The sequence below is a fragment of the Schistocerca serialis genome, chromosome 2 (assembly GCF_023864345.2).
Source record: "Schistocerca serialis cubense isolate TAMUIC-IGC-003099 chromosome 2, iqSchSeri2.2, whole genome shotgun sequence".
Classification (NCBI taxonomy): domain Eukaryota; kingdom Metazoa; phylum Arthropoda; class Insecta; order Orthoptera; family Acrididae; genus Schistocerca; species Schistocerca serialis.
This window is the reverse complement of record NC_064639.1, coordinates 297,944,264-297,967,042: the sequence shown is the minus strand read 5'-3', so window position 1 is coordinate 297,967,042 and position 22,779 is coordinate 297,944,264. Positions and strand designations below refer to the sequence as shown.

The 22,779-nt window shown below is 44.3% G+C and overlaps 1 non-coding gene across 1 annotated transcript; it reads left to right on the top strand.

Moving 5' to 3' along the window:
* The first annotated feature begins 22,417 nt into the window (after positions 1-22,417).
* On the top strand, positions 22,418-22,492 carry Trnas-cga (transfer RNA serine (anticodon CGA)). Its single transcript has one exon. It is a non-coding gene; the product is annotated as a tRNA-Ser (tRNA).
* The last annotated feature ends 287 nt before the right edge of the window (positions 22,493-22,779 follow it).

The following is a 22,779-nucleotide window of genomic DNA, read 5'->3' as shown; positions in this document are numbered from 1 at the left end:
GATAAGGGGTGAGAAGTAGTTAAGGAGGGGTGGGGGGGGGGGGAGGGATGACGACGTGTTCGTCGTGTGACACGTCCATGGTGGCGTTGGCCAGAATTGTGGTAAAATTTAGTGCCAATGTGATTTCATTAACCCACCTTGTATCCCACATGAGCTGAGCTCTGACCTTTTCTTCGTATGCGTCCATACATAGCCGTTTGAAGCGTCAACGGGCCCGAGGGCGACGTCGCAGGAAGCCACGCTTTTGCACCATTTGAAAGGAAAGTCGTAGGCATCTTTGAGCGAAGTTTCACACGTCTACCTCGCAAACGAGGAAAATGACGGGGTTTCAAAGAAATGGCCCTTCAATTATTTTGCGCAATGTATATACCTAATTTTCAAAGGTATCCCACATGACAGATTGCTTGTATACTTCGTACGAGGGTCACTCCAAAAGAAATGCACACTATTTTTGTAAAAATACAGTTTTCATCCCGCATGTGTGAAAGTTTTACAGTCTGTAGATACATCATTCCCGCTTGTTTTCAAACTTAGTTCAACCTGTTCCCGTGAGTGGCGCCGTCACAGCATGTCTTCAAGATGGCTGCTACACTTGACGTTCATCAGAAGCAACGTGCTGTCACAGAATTCCTTTGCTGTGAAAACGAGACAGTGGGAAACATCCACAAGAGGTTGAAAAAGGTGTATGGAGATGCTGCTGTCGATCGCAGTACAGTTAGTCGGTAGGCAAGCAGGTTACGTGATGAAAGCGGGCACGGCAATATTGAGGATTGTCCTCGCAGCGGCAGGCCTCGTACTGCACGCACTCCAGACAATGTGCAGAGTTAACGAATTCGTGACTGCTGACACACGCATCACAGTGAACGAATTGCCACGCTACGTTGAGATAGGGGAAGGAAGTGTTTGCAGAATACTGAAAGTGTTGGCGTTAAAAAAGGTTTGTGCCAGGTAGGTTCCCAGAATGTTGACAGTGGCTCACAAAGAAACAAGAAAAACGGTATGCAGCGAACTTTTGGAACAGTACGAGAATGGTGGAGATGAATTTCTAGGAAGAATTGTGATAGGTGATTAAACATGGCTCCATGATTTTTCACCAGAGACGGAGAGACAATCAATGGAGTGGCATCATGCAAATTCACAGAAGAAAAAAAAATCAAAACCACACCATCTGCTGGGAAGGTTATGTTTTTCGATTTCGAAGGACTCTTGCTTGTGGAGATCATGGGGTGTAAGGCTAGTTCGCGTCCGTAGTAGAATACTACACGTGCACCCTGGGTAACGCTAAATGAACTAGCACTAAAGGCAACCAGATAATCCAGATAATCCTGTGCTGGATCTCCTGGTAAACACATCATGAGTGATACCGACCAAATGAACGATGAAGAATTGACTAGAGCACTCGGACCGTGCCTCCGAGTCTGCCACCTAAACATTGAAGGCATAAGTAGGAGCAAATGTGAATTTCTCCAGAGAGTTCTCACTCAGAACAAAATCGACGTAGTCGCGATACAAGAGACTCATGCGGAAAACATAGATCAGCTGGCCTCTAGAGGAAAAATCCCTGGATTCGAGATACTGGGAGCCACCTATCACCGTAATTACGGCGTGGCAACCTACATACGAAATAAGATAGAAAATGCTTCCCTGTGTAAGATATCTACAGACAACAACATACATGAAGTTGCTGTCAAAATTGGCGAGACCATTATAGTTAACATCTATAAGCCTCCCGGCTGTCCATGGCCTCCAGAAGTACTCCAAGAATATCCCCACCCTGCTGTCTACGTAGGAGACTTTAATAGTCACCATGAGAACTGGAAGTACGCACGAAACGACCAGAACGGTGAATCCCTGATGAGCTGGAGTGAGGAGACTAACACCCACCTGATTTTCGACGCCAAGGACCGCGGAACATTTCGATCAGCAGCATGGAGACGAGATTATAACCCTGATTTATGTTTTGTCACTAAAAACAAAAACAACCAACCGCTAGCCGCAACTCGTGAAGTCCTGTCTGATTTCCCACATAGCCAGCATCGCCCTGTTATCTTAAAAGTCGGAATTAACATCCCAATCATAAAATCCTTTCCTCGCCCACGATGGAATTTCCAGAAGGCAGACTGGGCCACCTTTGCAGAAAACCTTGACAAGTGTCTAGGTTGGATACCCCCGACTAGGGACAACTATGACAGATTTGTGGGAGCAGTCATCGCCACGGCTAAGAGGAATGTACCCAGAGGCTACCGGAAAGAGTACATCCCTGGCTGGAATGAGAGATGCGAAGACCTGTACCAGGAATTTACCAAAACCAACAACCAAGAAATCGCGGACGAACTGTTGCACAGCTTAGACGCAGCTCGACGGGAAAAATGGATGGACACCGTGGAGAATCTAGATTTCACTAAATCCAGTAGGCAAGCATGGACCCTACTCCGTAACCTGGGAGGCAGTAAACGTAAAATAAAAGACACCCACCCGATAACCCCTAACAAAGTGGCCACACATATAGTTAGAACCTCAAGAGCACCAAGGGACAGAACACACACCACGACCGTCAAACGTGAATTAAGATCCTTAAAACAAAGGGCATCGCCTACCTCCGAATTTTCACAGCCTATCACAGCGGAAGAAGTTGCAGCAGCCTTGTCAAAAATCAAAAGTGGCAAGGCTCCCGGCTTCGATGGCATCCACCCGGAATTCCTACTTCACTGTGGAAAATATACTAGAACATGGCTCGCAAACTTCTTAACAGATATTTTAGAATTGGGTAATATCCCACACCAGCTTAAACGAGCAAAGATTATAGCGATACTAAAGCCAGGCAAACCTAATGACATGCCCCAAAACTACCGCCCTATCGCTCTGCTGAACTGTGTCTATAAGCTGTTGGAACGTATCATCTACAACAGAATAAGCGGAAAAATTCTTGAAGTGGTACCGATTGAACAGGCAGGTTTTCGACCCAACCGCAGTTGCACCGACCAGATCCTCTCCCTAGCAACTCATATAGAGGCGAGCTTTCAGAAAAAACTCAAAACATCAGTAGCCTTTATTGACCTATCAGCCGCTTATGATACCGTTTGGCGACAAGGCCTGATATTTAAGTTGCTGCGGGTCATACCATGTAATAAGCTGGCCAACCTCATTGATAACATGCTCACAGATAGAAGTTTCAGAGTCATAATGGGCGACTTAAAAAGTGACCAAATGAAGCTCAACAATGGTTTACCACAAGGCTCCGTTCTGGCGCCATTGATGTTTAACCTCTACATATCTGACTTACCTGAAACCACTTCTCAAAAATTCGGATATGCCGACGACTGGGCAATAGCTGCAAGAGGCAGATCAATGGAGGCAACGGAAAACACATTAACTGCGGATCTAACAAAGCTGGGAGATTACTTCCGAAGGTGGAGATTGCGGCCAAACGCAACAAAAACGGAGGTGACATGCTTTCACCTCGACAATGCCCAAGCAAAAAGAAAGCTCAACGTTCATTTCGAAAACAGGCAGCTAAACCATAACAATTACCCCAGATATCTAGGCGTCACCTTTGACAGAACCCTAACATTCAAGGAACACCTACGTAATACAGCCGCAAAACTTAAAACTCGAAATAATATCATACAGAAGCTATGTGGGACCACGTGGGGCTCTTCCGCGGCTGTGCTGAGATCTTCGGCTCTGGGACTTGTCTACACAACAGCAGAATATGCCGCACCGGTATGGCTAAACAGTAAACACACAGGCTTGATCGATGCTCAACTAAACTACACAATGAGGATGATATCAGGAACAATAAAGCCAACGCCTTTACACTGGCTACCTATACTGAGCAACATTCCCCCACCGGACCTGCGCAGAGAGAACGCTCTCTTACGTGAGTATGGAAAAGTGCTGAACAACGAGAAACTGCCAATCCATAAGGATGTTCTTGCCCTGGAGATGAACAGATTGCGCTCAAGACACCCCTCTTTAAAAAAGGCAAAAAATACGCATCCTCTCAACCCGGATTATGGCAACCTCTGGAAAATGCGGTGGAGAGAATCTGTGCCCCAAAACCTGCAGAATATGCCATGCATCAATGTCCAACCACCAGGATTCAATTTGCCAAGGAAAACTTGGACGACCCTGAATCGAATTCGGACAAACAACGGCAGATGTGCAGACAGCCTCCACAGGTGGGGTAAAATCACCACCCCGAGATGTGACTGCGGTGCGGACCGGCAGACGATTCGTCACATCGTGGAAGATTGCCCTCTGAGACGTTTTGCAGGAGACCCCAATGAGTTTCTGACCGCAACTGAAAGTGCAATAGATTATGTCACAAATCTGGATGTTTGTTTGTGAACTTTTGTTTGTTATATACACTATTTTTAAACACTTTTATATCTACAACTATATGTTACACACTGTGACTACTCTTTATTTCTGTGTCTTATGATTTTTATGTCTTTTCTATATGATGTGTTATATGCCATAAGCTAAATAAATAAATGTGGAGATCATGCCAAGTGGAACCACCATAAATTCTTATGCGTATGTGACGACACTGAAGAAACTTCGAGCTCGACTGGTTGAACCACATCGGCAAAAGCAGAATGTTTTGCTGTTGCACGACCTTGCACGGCTACATGCAGTCAAAAAACCATGGAAGCGATCACCAAACTCGGATGGACAACACTGAAACACTCGCCTTGCAGTCCTGACCTGCCTCCATATGACTATCATCTCTTCGGGAAACTGAAAGACTCTCTTCGTGGAACAAGATTTGAACATTATGACTCTCTTGTGCACGCTGCCAAACAGTGGCTCCAACAGGTTGGTCCAGAATTTTACCGTGCGGGTATACAGGCGCTGGTTCCAAGATGGCGTGAGGTGGTTGAGAGGGGTGGAAATTATGTGGAGAAATGAAAATATTGTTCCTAAAGGATGCATCTACACACTGTAAAACTTTCAAAAATGTAGAATGGATTTTAAAAAAAAAATAGTGTGCATTTCTTTTGGAGTGACCCTCGTATTTCACAAAATCCTTGAAAATCGTCGCATATGTCACTACAGAAAACAGAAAGTGCTTAAGATATATCAGCTTTTGGAATGTGACACTATTAACAACGTAAATGTCTCCAGATACTAATAATCAGAATGCAAATACTAGTCTTTCTAAGGGTTATATTGGTCGCCGGTAATAAATATTCAGCTTTTAAATTTCCTTCTCTGTTGTAGAAGACGACGTATGTGCAAAGGTTTTGAAATAATGCTGAGGAAGACTGAAAAGTAATTTTAAATTACTTGTAATTGTTTCGCATTTCAACAGTCGTTTCATCTTAAATAGTTCCTGATGTCTGCAGTGACATATGTGAAGCAGTTCAAGGTTTTCGTAAAGTGTGAAATATACAAAGAACCTGCCAAGTAGACTAATTAAAAAAAATGCTACATAAAAATGCACAAGTTCCACCTTTTTCCCGCATATTTACGAATGAAGACTCTCAAACTATTCTTTTTCTGTGTCATTTCCCTGCTTCGTCAAAAACAGCACACTTGCCTAGCAAAATAACGCACTCTGCTGTGTCCTCCAGAGATACGACACGCGGCCATTCACGGAGAGGGCGCTACATGTTGTGGCCAGCCAGCCAAATGGCATATACGGCACATATCACGAACCACGTTACGCTTTTGTCTAACATCTCGGTAGCAGTTCCCAGCCGTCCACCCAACGCACAGCTCCCTCAGCAGGGTGTATCAGAGAGTTCGACAGATTCAACACTATGCCTCAAAACAGCAACAGGACTTCCCTAAAATCGCCTGCCGTGCGGAGTAGCCGAAAAGTTTAGGGCCCCATGTCACGGATTGTGCGGCCCCACCCGCCATAGGTTCGAGTCCTCCATCGGGCATGGGTGTGTGTGTTGTTCTTAGCATAAGTTAGTTTAAGTAGTGTGTAAGTGTAGTGACCGATGACCTCAGCAGTTTGGTCCCTCAGGAATTCACACACATTTCTAAAATCACCGCCCAGAAGAGACGAACCGGACCGTGCACTAGTTATACTAGTCATCGTACACTGGGTTCAGCACTAGACTAGTGTTCAAAGGTAGATCATTGCACCTGAACATTTAACTATGTTGTCAGGCATAATTTTTAGCCGGCCGCGGTGGTCTAGCGGTTCTAGGCGCTCAGTCCGGAACCGCGCGACTGCTACGGTCGCAGGTTCGAATCCTGCCTCGGGCATGGATGTGTGTGATGTCCTTAGGTTAGTTAGGTTTAAGTAGTTCTAAGTTCTAGGGGACTGATGACCACAGATGTTAAGTCCCATAGCGCTCAGAGCCATCTGAAGCCATAATTTTTACATTCAAATTGAAAAGCAGTCGCTATACTTGTTAATAGATTTATCCTACTGTGAGACAAGACAGTCAATGCCGTCATGGAAAAAAAAAAAAAAATGAAAATCGCATGGGGAGACTTCGCAGCCATATAGAGCATGTGTAAGAGTTTCCAAGTAAAACTTCTGCAGCGTAGTCGAAACAACCTTGACAACATGTGGGTAGGCAACAGAATGAGTCGTCATTCAACATTTTTGGATGTTTGGACGAGATCGTGCAGTTGAATTTTTATAAAGTGTCCGCGTACCGCAGCGTGTAGCATCAAGTACAAACGGCCAGAATGTTGACGGACTGTATCATTCTGTTGTAAATTAATGCCCGCTCACATGTTGCCGAGGTTGTTTCGACTACTCGACAGAAGTCTCTCTGGGAAACTCTTATACATTCTCCATATCTCTTCATCAGATTTTCAAGTTTTTCGAGCCCTGAAAAAAGATATTTGTGGCAGCGATTTTCTTTTGATGAAGAGGTTCATGCCTGGGTACAATCATGGTTCCAGGGGCAACCGCAAACATTTCTCTATGAACGCACTGAACGTCACTCACAATGGCACAAATGTATTCACAGTTGTGGTGATTACATTTCAAATAATAAACACCTTTTTTCCACCAGTTTCGTTTTCATTTGACAGGCCCTTATATTTAACGTGTAACCTTATTTAATAAATTATTGTAAGTTATTACTAACCTGTGTTGACTTCTATTCATATAGCAGTAGGTAATCAGTGCCGGTTCAAGGCCTGATCCAGTTATAACAAGTTTCTTACCTGAAGGTCGCTGATAAAGACTCCAGGAGTCACGTTACACACTTGGACAACTTATATTCACGGTCAGCCCCACTCCCCTCCTCCAGGAAAACACTGGGAACTGATCAAGGTCATCCAGGGAACCCTAGCCTCTCCCCTCCTCTCCCTCTCTGCCTTCCCCTCCCACCTCTGTGGACCAATGAGTTTGAAGCACCCCCCTTCCCAACTACATCTTTTATAACTGGGGGCCGGCCGAAGTGGCCGTGCGGTTAAAGGCGCTGCAGTCTGGAACCGCAAGACCACTACGGTCGCAGGTTCGAATCCTGCCTTGGGCATGGATGTTTGTGATGTCCTTAGGTTAGTTAGGTTTAACTAGTTCTAAGTTCTAGGGGACTAATGACCTCAGCAGTTGAGTCCCATAGTGCTCAGAGTCATTTGAACCATTTTATAACTGGGGACTTGAGTGGAGCTGGCCAACATAGGGGAAGGTTGAAGGCTGCATCTATTTGTTAATAGCAGATTAATGTTATTATGTCAACTCATATCATTTGAGTTCTAGGCTATGGCTATTTGTTAATAACAATTTTATATTGTGTAATTTTTTTCATTCCAGACACCAGCAGAGATCACACCCAGGTAGATATGTAAGCACTCTCATTATTCCATATTTTCCACAATTTTACGTACTTTTTTACAGTTTTCGTATTTTTCCCATATTTCCCACAATTTCAGGTATTTTCCACAAATTTTATCTTTTATAACTGGGCTCTTAAGTGGCTAGGGTTTATTATGCAACTGTGCACCATACAGAAAGCATCAGGCTGTGTCTATTTGTTAATAACAAATTACGTTAAGTCCAATGACAAGAGGTCTACTTATTAATAACAGGTTAATATTACGATACTGCAATGCCTATGTTGTTCCAAAGTATGACGCAATATTCCTTCAAACATGCATGCGTGTCTGAAGGAAGAGGCACTGTGACGACTACAGCTGTTATGAAATACATGATGAATATGGACAAACATCATCTGTAATGGATTGAAGACAATGAAAATTTCTGCTGGACTGGGATTCAGACCCGGGTTTCCCACTTATCACAAGCAGTGTCTTATCATTGGACTACTCAAGCATGGCAAGCCGCTGTGGCCGAACGGTTCTAGGCGCTTCAGTCCGGAACCGCGCGACTGCTATGGTCGCAGGTTCGAATCCTGCCTCGGGCATGGATGTGTGTGATGTCCTTAGGTTAGTTAGGTTTAAGTAGTTCTAAGTCTAGGGGACTGATGACCTCAGATGTTAAGTCCCATAGTGCCTAGAGCCATTTGAACCGTTTGAACTCAAGCATGATTCACGGCCAGACCCAAACTTTCATACGTCGACAACCACATCTACAGCCTGTACTAGTACATCCACTATGTATGTTCCCGTACAGGGGAGATATTTTAATTGAAGGTCGCTTGTCCGGCAATACCGTATTCATCCGCCGACACTGGTCAAGCGACTTTCAATTAATATGTCTCCCCGGTACAGGAGTATACATTATAGATTAAGAGTACCGGTTGTAGATACATTGTTGACGGCATAGAGAAGTTTGTGTTTGGCTCTGAGTCATGCTCGGATAGCGTAATGGTAAGGGTATCACTCGCGAGAAGCGGGAAACCCAAGTTCGTGTCCTTGTCTGGCACAACTTTTCACTGTCGTCATTCCATTATACAGTTGATGGTTGCCCATCTTCACAACTGCGAATACATTTCATGTAGTAATATTATGTGATTTTCGCCATTTGAGGCGGAAACAACACCCTGCAAATAGGTAAATACTCTCATTCTCCAACCTTTTTTCGTATTTTTCTCACCCTTTCCGTATTTTACATCATTTTACATATTTTTCGACTTTTTTCTTGTATTTTTTCCAATTACGAGAGCTCTATCCCGCTGTTCCCGACATCACGTCAATCTCTTGATGGTTTCAGCCAATCACAGTTCAGCATGTTCCCGAACTATTTATAATTGCTACGGCACCATTGCATTAATACGTCGTGTGTGGCGTCATAGTATATGTGTTAGAAATTTATGGCATCGCATCATATTAATGACGTCATAGCACTAGATGCTGGCGCAAAAGACACTGCTATGAAATCTGACATCGTGCCACAGCAAACCAGTCGTAGCTTGCTGAAACCTACACGATCAACAGTGGAAATTTGTAGATACCTTTGCAGATGAGAATTGCTAACAGTTTAATCGCAAGCACTCCTCTCCCCTTCCTTGCGTTTCTTTCTGGACCAATTAGACTGAAGCTTTCAAAAATATGTGTACGCAATGCCAGTCCGAGTCAGACAGAGCTCCCAAGTGGAATGAAGACACGTAGCATGATATGCACTAGTGCATAATTATTAGATGCCGTGTGACACTGCTAGAAGACGCATAAAAAATCGAGTAAGAGAGCTACCAATACCTCCGTGACCATCCAATTGGCGAGGTTAGTCTGGAGTTTCCTTCAGACATAGGCAGGAATAGTGCAACTGTTTTGTTCACACCCCAACACTTGAACCATACTGGGTATACAGAGAAAAATTTAGCGACAAAATGAAATTTTGCAAGAACACTGACGGTGGACAAGATCCGCCAGGGCTCCCAGGCAGGATAAAAATGACTGTAACTCTCCCAATATTAGTGTTCGACGCTACTATAAGACTTGTAAATCGATCTGGAGTATGTATACATATACATGTCCCCGCCACCCAAATGAGACTGAGCAATGGTCACAATGTAGGGAAAAAATAAACTATTTCTAGTCACTAAGTCGTAAACTCACATAGATCATGACAACTCTGCAATATACACTACTGGCCATTAAAATTGCTTCACCAAGAAGAAGTGCAGATGATAAACGGGTAATCATTGGACAAATATATTATACTAGAACTGACATGTGATTACATTTTCACGCAATTTGGGTGCATAGATCCTGAGAAATCAGTACCCAGAACAACCACCTCCGGCCGTAATAATGGCCTTGATACGCCTGGACATTGAGTCAAATAGAGCTTGGATGGCGCGTACACGTACAGCTGCCCATACAGCATCAGCACGGTACCACAGTTCATCAAGAGTAGTGACTGGCGTATTGTGAGGAGCCCGCTGCTCGGCCGGCATTGACAAGACGTTTTCAATTGGTGAGATATCTGGAGAATGTGCTGGCCAGGGTAGCAGTCAAACATTTTCTGTATCCAGAAAGGCCCGTACAAGACATGGAACATGCGGTCGAGCATTATCCTACTGAAATGTAGGGTTTCGCAGGGATCGAGTGAAGGGTAAAGCCACGGGTCGTAACACATCTGAAATGTAACGTCCACTGTTCAAAGTGCCGTCAATGCGGACAAGAGGTGACCGAGACGTGTAACCAATGGCACCCCATACCATCACGCCGGGTGATACGCCAGTATGGCGATGACGAATACACGCTTCCAATGTGCGTTCCCCGCGATGTCGCCAAACAAGGATGCGACCATCATGCTGCTGTAAACAGAACCTGGATTCATCCGAAAATTGACGTTTTTCCTTTCGTGCACCCAGGTTCGTCGCTGAGTACACCATCGCAGGCGCTCCTGTCTGCGATGCAGCGTCAAGGGTAACCGCAGCCATGGTCTCCGAGCTGATAGTCCATGCTGCTGCAAACGTCGTCGAACTGTTCGTGCAGATGGTTGTTGTCTTGCAAACGTCCCCATCTGTTGACTCAGGGATCGATACGTGGCTGAACGATGCGTTACAGCCATGCGGATAAGATGCCTATCAACTCGACTGCTAGTGATGCGAAGCCGTTGGGATCCGGCACGGCCTTCCGTATTACCCTCCTAAACCCACCGATTCCATATTCTACTAACAGTCATTGGATCGAGACCAACGCAAGCAGCAATGTCGCGATACGATAAACCGCAATCGCGATAGGCTACAATCCGACCTTTATCAAAGTCGGAAACGTGATGGTACGCATTTCTCCTCCTTACACGAGGCATCACAACAACTTTTCACCAGCCAACGCCGGTCAACTGCTGTTTGTGTATGGGAAATCGGTTGGAAACTTTCCTCATGTCAACACGTTGTAGGTGTCGCCACTGGCGCCAACCTTGTGTTAATGCTCTGAAAAGCTAGTCATTTGCATATCAGAGCATCTTCTTCCTGTCGGTTAAACTTCGCGTCTGTAGCACGTCATCTTCGTGGTGTAGCAATTTTAATGGACAGTACTGTATGATAAAATGCAGTCATAGAGAGAGAGAGCTGCAGTGTGTGGCCGTCTGTCGATAAGCCTCTGGAAAAGCCTGTGACAAGATGCTGCACGTCTCTGTCGACACTGCTGACGCCACAGCCGCAGCTGCCGATCCCGGGGCCGCAGGTGCCGACGTCGCAGTGTGAGCGCCTGCAGCCAGCCCTGGGAATACCGCCAAAACAACCCGCACATGTAATCGCTACAGTAGCATCATCAGGTGTAATGGGTTAGACGTTAAGGTTTTACCACGAATTCACGTTTCTCCCGCTTCTCATATGTCGTTAGAGCACTGACAAAGCCCTGTCTGTGACACTGTCGCCGATGACGAGGCTCAGCTCAGCTAATGTCGGTTCAAATGGCTCTGAGCACTATGGGACTTAACTTCTGAGGTCATCAGTCCCCTAGAACTTAGAACTACTTAAACCTAACTAACCTAAGGACATCACACACATCCATGCCCGAGGCAGGATTCGAACCTGCGACCGTAGCGGTCGCGCGGTTCCAGACTGTAGCGCCTAGAACCGCTCGGCCACTCTGGCCGGCGCTAATGTCGGACTCAAATTCAGAGCCTGATGCTGCCGAGAGAAAAAGGCTGTAGCCGGCCGCGGTGGTCTCGCGGTTCTAGGCGCGCAGTCCGGAACCGTGCGACTGCTACGGTCGCAGGTTCGAATCCTGCCTCGGGCATGGATTTGTGTGATGTCCTTAGGTTAGTTAGGTTTAAGTAGTTCTAAGTTCTAGGGGACTGATGAACACTGCTGTTAAGTCCCATAGTGCTCAGAGCCATTTGAACCATTTGAAAAAGGCTGTAAACAGGACATTATCAAATTTTGTTTCGTTCACTTGCAAGGTCGTAAATGCGACAACTCATTTCTAAAATGTCTTTAATCGTTTCAAGTGATATTTTTATCTTGTAGAAGTCTGCTGGGTATTTTGTTTAGGGGCACACATTTAAGATAGGGCGCATAGAAATTGTATTCCACATCTATTAATTCAACCTAGTACGGTTCTCAGCCTGAAGAGCAAACCTCATAATGCAGTTTTCTAAGGTGCTGCCACTCTTCGAAGTAGTGAATCTTTAGTTGCTTGCAAATATGCTATAACGTACTTCCTGTACTAAGTAGAAGAATTGTCTCAAAATCAATAACCTAATGCTGGACATGGCACTGATAGGTTCAATCAACACGCTGAAAATCACTGTTGATAACCGCATTCACACTCAATGTAGGATAAGAGAAATTAAGACTCTTACACATTTACAAGGAAGAGAACCCCTCTGGCTCCCTCTCAAGCTCTGTTTTTGTGAGCAGCACATGGTACCATACGGAAAAATAATTTATAGATACACATATATATAGTTTGCCGCTAGGAAGCATTGTATACCGCAGTGTAACCAAAACGGCGAATATCGAGAGATTCAAGAACCGTGCTGTGATTGAATATCTTCATATGAAAAGAATGACGCCCAAGGAAATTGCGGAGGACAAGCGGAATACACTTAAGGACAGTGCTCCGTCTTACGCAACAGTGAAAAACTAGGTGTCCCTCTTAAAACGTGGAAGAACTAGTGTGGAAGATGCGTGAAGGAGCGGATTGCCTGTTACCGTTGTCACTGACGAAACAGTGACTGCAGTTCACGACACGATTTTGCAGGATCGTCGAACAACGTTGCAGCACATTAAAATCACATTTGGGATCTCCCATGGTCGTGCTCATGACATTGTTCTGGATATTTTGGGAATGTGGAAAGTTTCATCTCGGTGGGTCCCGAAAGACCTGAATGCAGATCAAAGACGGGAGCGTGTGTAGTGTTGTGAAGAAATCATACGTCAATTTGAAGCGGATGAAGACGGCTTCCTTGCAAAGTATGTGACAGTGGACGAAAAGTGGATTAACCATTTTGATTCTGAGACAAAACAATAATCGTAGCAATGGAAACATCCTTCATCTGCTACCCCAAAAAAATTCCGGGCGCGAAAATCAGCGGGTAAGGTGATGCATGATGCAGAAGGGGTAATTTTGGAGGATTACTTGTAAAAGGGCGTAACTATCGATGCCTCATGTTATTACACCCTTTTGCTGCGGTTGAAAGAAGAGATAAAGGAAAAAAGGCGCGCAAAATTGGCGTACAGCAAAGAATATGGATTGAGAGTGAATCGATGAAAGACGAAAGTAACGGGAAGTAGCAGAAATGAGAACAGAGAGAAACTTAACAGCAGGATTGATGGTCATGAAGTAAATGAAGTTCAGGGTTTGTGCTACCTAGGCAGCAAAATAATCAATGGCGGAAGGAGCAAGGATGACATCAAAAGCACACTAGCACTGGCAAAAAGGGCATTCCTGGACAAGAGGACTCTACTAGTATCAAACATTGGCCTCACCTTTAGGACGTAATTTATGAGAATGTACGTTTAGAGCACAACTGGTAGTGAAACATGTACTGTGGGAAAACCGGAACGGAAGAGAATCGAAGCATTTGAAATGTGGCGCTACAGACGAATGTTGAAAATTAGGTGGACTGATAAGAGGAGGAACGAGAAGGTTCTGCGCAGAATCGGAGAGAATATCTGGAAAACAGTGACAAAGAGCAGGGAGAGGATGATAGGACATCTATTAGTATCAGCAGGGAATGATTTCCATGGTACTAGAGGGAGTTGTAGAAGGCAAAAACTGTAGAGGGAGACAGAGACTGGAACGCATCCAGAAAATAATTGAGGATGTAGGTTGCAAGTGCTACTCTGGGGTGAAGAAGTTGGTACAGGAGAGAAATTGGTGGCAGGCCACATCCAACCAGTCAGAAGACTGATGGCTCAGCCTAATACCTCTCCCTGTGCTGACTAGCTCCAGAGTGAACTCCATCTACTAGAGTGCCTCAGTTTTAAAAGTTGAAGGGGGGAGGAGGTGCTTCAGTCTCATTGCTCCTGGAGGAAGGGTGGCGAGGGGGAGGGGGAGGGGCAGAGGAGGGTAGGGTTGGGGTTCCCCAGGATGACCTTGAGCAATTACCGTGGTTCCTGGGGCAGGGGTGTGAGGAATGACCTGAATACAGATCGTCCAATTGTGTAACTTGGCACCAGAAATCTGTATCAGTGCCCTTGAAATAAGAAAACCATTACAACAAGATCAAGCCCTGATCTTGCACTGATTACCTACTTCTGCATGCAAGCAAGCCACCTCATAGTACTAACTACTTCTGGTGCTAGGAGGTTCTCATCCTTCCACATTTATCTTTAACAACATAGCAATTCGTCATGTCTGTTTCTAGTGATGAAAGTGTGAGGGTTATTACTATCACAAGAAAGAAATAATGAAAGAAAATAATGCAGCATTTGTATGGTGAGTAGTGGGACAAAGACAGCACCATCTCACTGTGCATTGCTGCCAAATTTATTCAAGTTGGCGGATCCAAGATGGCGGCCATAGACATGGCAACACTGCACTGACATCATGGCAGGAAGTTCAAATTTTGGTGAGAAAATGGGTCATTGGCTACCTACACTAGCCTAACTCCACCCCCTGTTCCCCCCTCCCTCCCCTCCCCTCTCCTTACCTCCCTCATCTGGTAATGGGAAAATGACTCTGTGCTGGGCTGCTGGATGGGATGGACACAAGTGTTTCTTTTGCACACATTGCACGATATTGTTGATTTAAAAAACTGAGTTGTCATACACAGTAGCTCCATCCAGTGTGTTCACCTTGAGGGCCGGAGTCCAACTGGCCTATTTCATAACGCCACCACCAGAGGGCATTGTTGGCTCTCCCCACTCCCCTCCCATGAAGTAGTCCAAGATGGCAGCCCAGGGAAAAATGGCGGGATATTCGCTCAGTCTATGCTGAGCTTCCCAAGAGGATAGACATAACTGCTTACCATGTACTATGTCTTCAATGGATGAGATGGCTGTGCTGGAGAATGAGGTATATTACCTGTAATCATGCAGGTGAGGACTTTGTCGGTAGTTACCTGCACGATCCTTGGAAAGCAATTGCATTTGATGAATGTATGAAAAAGGTGGATACACTTCATCAGATAATGAAGATGCAGCAGAATGGAGCTAAGTTACACATCACAACTCATGTTGATAAATGTGTGTGCTGTAACTGTAGATCATTTGATAAAAGTCCAGTCAGTCTTCTGAAGCATAACAGGCAAGACATTCACTCAGTCCAGCGCACATTCCCTGCCCCAGAGCCTCCGCACCTGTTGGAAGAGGCCACATGCCGGGCTCAAAGTGGTGGCATGCGATAGCTGCAGGGTGGTCGCAAGTTAAGTTCTTCCTGTCACGTTGGAAATACCCGCAGCCTTCCTCCTTCCTATCCCCGGTGCATGGATGCCCCTTGTTGTTGAATACGAGCTTTTTCTGGTGTTTAAGCAATGTGTGGATATTGTCATACACGTAACTTAAAGATGTCACAACAACTAAATGTACCACTGCACAAAGACAGAGAGAGAGAGAGAGAGAGAGCTTTGCAGATGATGCAGGAATATTTAAACAATTTGTGATGTAATTATATGTATTATTCTCAAGAATACCACCACCACATTTGAACTCAGACTCTAAAAGAAGATTGCGACACTCTTGTGAAACGATCCCTGACATTTCGGACGCCTTTGTGGGAAATACCACATGTTTTCCTAATCTTTGAGCATGAGCTGCTTCAGGAGTTACTAAATCCAATTGAATACATCTCTAAATACACTTTCAAAAAGATCACTGCACAGTAATTTGCTTCAACACTGTGGTGTATACCTCCACACTTGAAGACAGACTCTAAAATGATTGCTGCACACTTGTGAAACCTCTCAGTCTTCCTCCACTGTTCTGGAATATTTGGTGCATAAATAAATTAGGTATAGCGTTTAACACCACAATACATTTTCAAATGTTGCTGTAAACAGTTTGTTTCAAATTTGCTCACACACGAAACATTGACTGTCTTCCCAGGTGCACATGGAATGGAAATACATTACTGCAAATACACTCGGAAATACATCGCTCGGGAATATTGTTAATAAATTGAAACTAAAATAAGTGAGAGCAAATACACTGCATTGAAACTCTGGTGATGATCCTAAATTATGTAAAAAAATATTGTTAAATACACTGTCACAGTAGTTTGCTACACGGGGAACAGTGGTAACTCGAGATCGACGAAGCGGCGGTGCGTCCGTCAGCGGACGCAGCTCGCCACAGAGTGAAGCAGCGGCACTCCGGCGCACAAAGAATGGATCGGCGCAACAAGTTGGTATTTCGAAAATCTCACATGCAAAGGCGCACGAAATCCGTGTGCGGCAGACCAGCACCAACTTGTCCTCCGTGCTCAGACCAGCATTCAGCAGTAGGTGGGGTGGAATGCTGCGCTCCTATTTGCTCCTGAAAATAATGTTCAGGACTCTCCATCAACCGCCCTTCCTGACTGGTTCCCGCCAAATCAGTGAATCTATATAGGCCCTACCCCTCACTCCCGATCTCACTCTACCAGCATCAGTTCGCCAGTTTGGTTGTTCTTTTAGTTGTGTGTGTGGCTGTTTGTTGTTGAAAATGAAGCGTTTGGCGGCATCAAACACCATCAGCACATGACGTAGAATTGTAGAAGAAGAAGAATATGAACTACCATATAAGTAAATAATTTGTTTTTGTAAATAAGTAATTATGGTGTTGAAATTGGGGAAAAAATTTAGTTTGTTCAGATATTCTCGTCGGTAATTCAGTTTCTTTTCCATGTTTTACAACGCAACTCCAAGATTTTATTCTGAATTGCGAGTGTGGATGGGAGGAGGAGAGGAGGAGGAGGCTGGACCGCAGCGAACTTTCGATGTCTACGTCCAGCCTCCTGTGGAAAGTCTGCAACTAGAGCTGCCACGTGAATATTAAAAAAAATTCATGGTAGTAGTAGTGTAATTTGTTTTTGCATCGTTGGTTTATTTCTTATTTCATACTTGTTCTTGTTACAGCTCACAGGAGAAAATGCAGCCCGAGCTGGAGGCAATGCTGGAGGCTGAAAAAATGCGGCAGCCACAAGCTGTGAAACAGTTCCAGAAGTGATTACATAGCGCCAACAGTCATGTGAATAAATGATAGCTAATTGAAACCCTCAGCTGACAACAGGTGTTTGCATAAACACACCACGGAATCTTGGAATGCTGAATTTTTTTCTAACAAGCTTAAGGAGATCAGTGTTTGTGAGTGCTCGATCTGGCAGGACTGCTAATGGGCTTTTTTTTATTTATGAATAGACCAAGCCCTGTTCTGTACGTTTTAAAGTATAGTCCTTTTCCGATGGCTGAGGCTTCCATCATGCGGTTATGCCTTCTTGCTTCTTCTGACTGTGCTTGAGAGTTTTGCACGTTGTTGACTGTTCGAGCAATAATTCAGCATCACCAGCGAGGGACCCTACCGCCGAGAAAGCGGAGAGGGCTAAAATGAGGAATGGAAGAAAACTGACAGACGTCTTGGGTATTAGTAGAACTCGAGGTGCTTTAAACGATCCTCTTCTTCTGCTGCACCCTTCTGTTTCAGAGCGTTTTTAGCCGTATACGTCGTTGTCAGGATACAATTCTTCACACACCTTTGTTTCCCCACCCTTCTTCTTCTTGTTTAGTGCACAATGTGAAGCATTCATAACTCACTTGAAACTCATCACTCCTAAACACAATTTTCCTACACATGGTTTCATCAACTGCAAATGTTGCGATGCGTTGGCGTATACAAATATCCTTTGTCTTCGTATCGCCTTAGCCTTATCAGCTAAAATCCAGTCTGCAATGTGACGACTTGCGAGATCTTTATTTGCAGCACAGGCAACTTCGTGTTCCATACACGCTTCCTCAAGCGTTTTTGAAGTTTTGTTCCAGATCCACAGCAGTTATATTCCGAAATGTGTAATTTCGCTGGCGGTTTGTCTAGAAACCTCCTCTAATGCGTCTCCTAGCATGCATGTTATGCTACTGTGGTGGTTGTGGACTGCACACCACTTTATATAGCAAATCGTTAACAACAATTCAACTATTTTGCGTTGCAGGAAAACCAAGCCATTTGACTATCGCTCTATTTCCCTAACGTCTTATGACTGTCTCCAGAAGAATCACATCCGGTTCTGAGCTTCTTTGCAACTCGGTGAAAAAGCAACCTGCAATTTCTTCACGTTTACTATCGTTCAAGGTATAAGTTCGAGGAATCGTTGTTTGCACCCGTGAAACTGTAAATATCTCTGTTGACCAGTTTGGTAGGTATGATTCCTCAAATGCTGTCTTATGTTTTGAGATATGTAGCAAATCACCTGCATTGGATAAAATTCATGAAGCCAGTTACATTTATACGCTCTGTACCCAGCATGTACGGTCTTCCCCTGCAGATGCTAAATGTTCCACCTGGTCAGGGGTATGACGGATAATGAACTCGTCAATGGCAACACTACTGTTATCGTGTGGTTTTGTTTTTGCTGAAAGCTTCCTGAGAGATTAAGTAGCCGGCTTAAAGGTCTCTCTTAATGGTCGTTGTCTATCCATATGCCCTAACCTCAGCAACCGTAATTTCTCTCAAACGGCTTTCCGTGCCTGAATGACCTTCTGCTTCATTGACATGTCGATGTATACTAATCAGACGTCCCTGCAGCATGAGGCTTTATATATTTGCTCTTCGTCCTCTTACTACGTGCCTGCTCCCCCTACTCAATAGCAAGGGTCTCTACATTTATTTTCCCCTCATAGCCTCAGCCTTTTCAGTTAAGTCGGTTACTTTCTTACCGATTTCATTAACTAACTCTCTTAATGCGTTGATCATTCTCAGAAGAGTTCAATAATATACCTCTAGCTCCCTGTGCATACCTCCAACTTTATGCACGAAACTCTGAATTTTCTCATCCATGTACAAGCAAATGTTCTGTTTAAGTACACTCATTCTTTCGGGTTGAGAGTCAGACAGGCGCGTGAATTTGTCCATGGTGCAGAGTATACTGAAATACTCATCACTCTCAATGGGCTGTATATACAGATACTCTTGGAATTTTCGCCTGTACTTACAATCATTGAGTTTTCTTGTTTTATCAATAACTAGAAACCCATACTGTGAATGATTCGGAGGATATTTTTACAAAATCATCGAACAACATGTCAGTTCCTTCATGTGCTTGGTAAATGTGTTTTGAATTCCGACTGTCTTGTTGGAAGGCTATAATGTGACTTGCATTATGCCTAACCAACTGTTTCAGGATTCTGGAATATACTTGGCTTAGATAAAATGCATCAGCACCCATAAGACGACGGAAACAGTGTATGTCATGCATGTAATACCTTCTACACCGTGCAATATCTCCTGTAATAACCGATACAATGCTTTTGAAAATACACAAACATGTTCAAATCGAACCCAATGTACGTGTGTTAGCAGCGTCATGAGGTCATTAATCTTGCCACAATTGGATCGACCTACAGTAATTGCTCATATATTATCAGGAAAGAGTATTCCATTTTTCTTCTTCTTCAGGTCTTCTTCTGCATCTTTATAAAACCAGTCACGAACAACAAAGTCCTTGTGATGAGGATATTTCACCCATCCTGCCATGATACCAAATACATCAAACACTGACAAGTAGTGGCCATATACAGAAAGGTGTGTGTGTGTGTGTGTGTGTGTGTGTGTGTGTGTGTGTGTGTGTGTGTGTGTGTGTATACACACACCCATGAAAGGTAACTTCATCTTTCATTTTGACAATGTTTTGGTGAGGAGGTGTTTAAGGCAATTGTCTGCTGCTGCATGATTATAGGCGCAGCATTGAAAATAATGATAATAATAAATGTAATACTTAGACTACAAGGAGAAACATATGAAATAAAACACAAACACAGTTTGCTGCTGCTGATGATTCATGGTTCTTCTTCTTCTTCTTCTTCTGCTGCTGCTGCTGCTGCTGCTTGCTGACTGTGTGAGACTGAGGCCATGAAGCTGCTAAGCCCTACCTACATCTACTCCAATGATGTCACCAGATACTGCCCTCCTATTGGCCAAAGCCAATCAGTGTTTCTTTTGGTTCCCATCTTTTTTCTAGACCGCCATCTTGGATTACATCACAGGAGACGAGTGGGGGAAAGCTGACAGTGCCATCTGGTGGAAGTGTTGTGAAGTAGGCCAGTTGGTCTCCCAATCTCAAGGTGAACACATGTGGTTCATTGTGGAATAGGGCAAAGTTGATGTAGGGTGTCAGGCGATTTTAAAAAAGGTAGGCAGTTCCAGCAGATTCATATATCTGCATCAGTTCTGAAGTGCACCTTCACTCCATCCCGCTACACAGCCATTATTTGTCGAAAAATATTCACCACATGGTCATCCATTTCTTTTCTTTCCACTCGTTGTGTAGGGAGCTATGGATACAGTCCTCTGCTGTGTACTTGCGTGTAGTACACTTACTAAATTCATCCCTGCTTTTCACCAGCATATCCTCAATCGTACACATGGATGCTTATGCCAGAGTGGGTGAACCTCTTGCCTCTTGCATATCGGAAGACTGAATGGATTTTTATCAAATGATCATCACAGCACTCACATTTATCAGCATGAGTTGTGAAGTGTAACTTACCCCATCCTGATTATTTGATTAAGCGTATTTGTCTCCTTCATACATTCACCAAATATTAATGCCTTCCAGGCACCATGCAGGCAGCTATCGACATAGTCTTCAACTGCATTATTACAGCTAATACACCCATTAAACTCCTCCTTTTCCAGCAGAGATATCTCATCTATTGAACACACAGTACACAGTGAACAGTTATGTCTGTCCTCTTGGGAAGCTCAACACAGACTGAGCGAATTTCCCACCATTTTTCCCCCAGACCGCCATCTTGGATTATGTCATGGGAGGGGATGGTGGAGGGCCAACAGTGCCCTCTGGTGGTGGTGTTGTGAACTACGCCATTTGGACTCCAGACCTCAAGATGAACACATTGGATGGAGCTACTGTCTATGACAACTCAAATTGTTTAAATAAACAATGTACCATAATGCATGCAAAATAAAGATTTACATCCATCCTATCCAACAGCCCAGCACAGACTGAGTCCTTTTCATACTAATTTACTGATGGGGGATGTGGAGGGAAGGGAGGGGAGAGCAGGGAGGGGTGAAGAGGAGGGTGGAGTTAGGTTAGTGGAGGTAGTCCAATTGACCTACTTTCCAGCCAAAATTTTAGGTCCTGCCATGATGTCAGTGCGATATTGCCACACCTGTGGCCGCCATCTTGGATCTGTCATCGTGAATAAATCTGGAACAATGCAGAGTGGGGTGGTGCTGTCTTTGACCCACTACAATGGTGTTCTCTTTCGTTTCCTCAATGTCAACATTTGTTTCCAAGTAGGGATGGGATAAACCGACTGGTTAAAACTGATACCAATATTTTAGATCTGAATAATCCCTTTTTTGTGTATGTTTGGTCTTGGTTAGAACAGGTGTTTCTTCTTGCTAATAACTGAGTAAAAAGAACCCGAAATATGAGTTAGCCTTGGGAGTGCTGCTAAAATTTTTCGTTTTTAAATAAAACTTTTGTAAAACAGGAGTAATATTGAAACTTCCTGGCAGATTAAAACTGTGTGCCAGGCCGAGACTCGAACTCGGGACCTTTGCCTTTCACGGGCAAGTGCTCTACCAACTTTTTTTTTCTTTTTTTCATTTTGTTCGCTTTACTTCGTTGCATCTCCTCGGAGCGGACGTCGTACGACATCCATTTAAGTTTGTTGTTGATCTGTTAACTCAGTTTTTTTATTACAGAGAGCACATTACCCTCTGACCAACTGAGCTACCCAAGCACGACTCACACCCCGTCCTCACAACTTTACTTCTGCCAGTACCTCGTCTCCTACCTTCCAAACTTTACAGAAGCTCTCCTGCGAACCTTGCAGAACTAGCACTCCTGATAGAAAGGATATTGCGGAGACATGGCTTAGCCACAGCCTGGGGGATGTTTCCAGAATGAGATTTTCACTCTGCAGCGGAGTGTGCGCTGATGTGAAACTCCCTGGCAGATTATAACTGTGAGTCGTGGTTGGGTAGCTCAGTTGGTAGAGCACTTGCCCGCGAAAGGCAAAGGTCCCGAGTTCGAGTCTCGGCCTGGCACACAGTTTTAATCTGCCAGGAAGATTCACATTAGCGCACACTCTGCTGCAGAGTGAAAATCTCATTCAGGAGTAATTTTATTTATAAAATCTGCTTCGATTTGAAATATTGCGTTTTTGTATAAAAATGGGTAAAGCAATCAGCGCTACTTTAATAACAATGCCGGCAGAAGTGGGCAACAAACACATGGCATGTGAATTGGTTCAGCTTTGCTGAGGGAATAACATACCTCCTGCCATGTGTCGTAGCTTTAGGAATGCCGTACGTGTAGTGTGGAATAGTGTGGAAG